Below are 2,565 nucleotides of genomic sequence, written 5' to 3'. Positions count from 1 at the left end.
GGACGAGATGGACCAGATGATTGGCCAGATGCTGGACGAGGATTCGCAGACGATGCTGCTGCTGTCTGACGGAGATTTTCAGGTGAGTTTTTGTGTTTTATTGCTGATTTAGATAATAATTTTAATATATTTTCAGATACAGGAGCTGCAGACGGGCTAGCTTGACGAGATTCTGGACGACGCAGATGAGACGATGCATACGACGCTGGACAAGGAGCTGCTGTTTGCTGTTGTGTATTTTCAGGTGAGTATTTGTACTTTTAGTTGGTTTTATTTTAGATTTGTTTTATTTTCAGTATTGGTGCATCAGCGAGCGGAAATCTGGGACAGGCAGACGCTGAGAACGAGGCAGAGAGTGCAGGAGGCGCGTCTACTGGAGGCACAGCTGTCGACTGTCGGACTGGCCCTCTGCCAGCCAGGACGGTAGCTGAATAGTGGGCAGGATTTGGCTTTGCAGGGGCCGCCTGAAATCATATTTCGTTATGATTAGTAAGTGAATGTTTGCAGAAGTATTAGTATTGGTGTTAGAGTGATTGTTAGTTAGGACCATCATGGGTGCAGTATCAGTTTTCCTTTTTTTTAGGAGCATCAGTGCTATTCGTGCTGTTATCAATTCATTTGAGCAACTCAGATTCCAGACTAGCCATGTTTAGAGCGAGTAGTTCATTTTCCGTGTATGAATTTGTTCGTTTGGCCCAAGGGGGGCAGGCTTGCCGGGGGTTTTTTTTTAGCTATAGACGCTTCCTTAGCTCTGAGAACATCTTGCTTTTCATGATCCTGTTGTAGGTCTGGTGACAGTTGTCAGCAATAAGAGTTGGCGCCTTGGAGCCAGGGTTGAGCTGAGGTGGCATCAGTGGTGGTGTTTGGGCTTTTTTATCGTTCGTGAGGCGACAAGTTTATCTATTTGCTTTGAGTACCTAGGCCATGGCAAACGTTTAGGGATAAATGGCTTTAAATAAAGTTTTTCAATTTCTTTGTTCTCATGGTCAGACATGGAGTTAAAGAATCTTAGGCAACAATTAGGCGTCATTGTATATAGTTTCTAGAGGTTTGGCGTTATTTTTTCTTGAATTTCAGAGTTTGGGCAATAGATGTTCGCATTTGTTAGCTTTCTGAGCAGTTTATTGTGAGTTCCGGTGAGCTTTTTGAATAGGGTGTTAGATATTAGGCTACCCCATATGGGAATAGCGTATGTCCAAATAGGGACTAAGATTTGCTTGTAGATAGTGACCTTGCAGCGGGTGCTAAGATGGCTTTTAGCTCCCCGAGCCATTTGTAGCGAGTATAGGTGGACTTGGCTTGAGCACAAAGTTTGGCAATATGGGTTTTAAACAGGAGTTTGCTATCAACAAGGACTCCCAAGTATCGGCACGAGGACGTATTTTTAATAGGTTTGTTATTAAACTTAACAGTGGCAGCTTTAACAGCAGGTGAGGTAGATCGTCTGGAGAAGAGAACGTGAACTGTTTTACTCACGTTGATGTGAAACACCATTTGTTGGACCAGGTAGAGAACTTGTGTAGGTAATTTTCCGTTTTATTCATGGCTACAAGGGCGTTTTTATCGGTCGAGATGAAAATAGTATCGCCAGCTTATGTAGAGAGCAGAGTGTCACCGTGTTTATAGGTCGGGTAATATTCGATCAGGGTTTCATGCTCAATTATGAACTTTGGAATTGGCATGTCTGACGAGTATATGTTGTATAGCAGGGGTCCCAAAACACTACCCTGAGGGATTCCTGCTAAAATTTTCCCATCACGGGACATAATACCATGGTTACCGCGAACGGAGAACGTGCGATCCTTGAGGTAACTGTCCAGAACTTTGTATAGGTTAATAGGTAGTAGCTTTATCAACTTGTTACGCAGACCGCAGTGCCAAACTTTGCCAAACGCTTCTGTAATATCGATGAATATAGGCGATCCATACAGTTTGTCCTCAAAAGCTCTCTGGAGGAATTGTGTAACGCGAGCTAGTTGATGCTCGGCCCCATGAAATTTGCGGAATCCAAATTGGTGGTTAGGTATGGATTGTGAAAGACGGTTAAATTTAAGGAGCCTCTTGGCAAGCAAGGATTCAAGTATTTTTGAGAAAGCAGGAAGCAAGCTTATGGGGCGATACGAGCTAGCTTCAGAAATTGGTTTTTTTACCATGACAACTATGGCTTTTTTCCACACTAGGGGGAAGTGGCCAAAACGTAGGATGCTGTTGTATATTTTGAGTAAGAAGATGATAGCTTTGAGTGGGAGAACTTTGATTAGGGCATTGTTGATCCTATCATATCCTGGTGCTTTTTTGTTGATTAAGCTATCAATCTCTTTTTTTAATTCAGAGAGAGTAATGGGCTTGACAAAAGGTGAGTTGCTGGAGTCAAAGTTGGCGGAGGAGCTAGCGATGGAGTGGTGGGTTTTACATGCATACTCCATGAGCATTTTTTTGGCAAGGATGGCATTTGTTTCCTCGTTGATTTTGGCCCTGTCAAGGGAGCTATTTGTCAAGTTGGGAGAGAAACGCTTCTCTAACTGGTCAGTAAACAGCTCCATTTTACCTTCAGGTGATCTTGTC

This window comes from Drosophila willistoni, unplaced genomic scaffold, assembly GCF_018902025.1.
Source record: "Drosophila willistoni isolate 14030-0811.24 unplaced genomic scaffold, UCI_dwil_1.1 Seg198.1, whole genome shotgun sequence".
In the NCBI taxonomy this organism is placed as follows: Eukaryota; Metazoa; Arthropoda; class Insecta; order Diptera; family Drosophilidae; genus Drosophila; species Drosophila willistoni.
The sequence above is the reverse complement of the archived record's forward strand: the minus strand, read 5'-3'. Positions refer to the sequence as shown.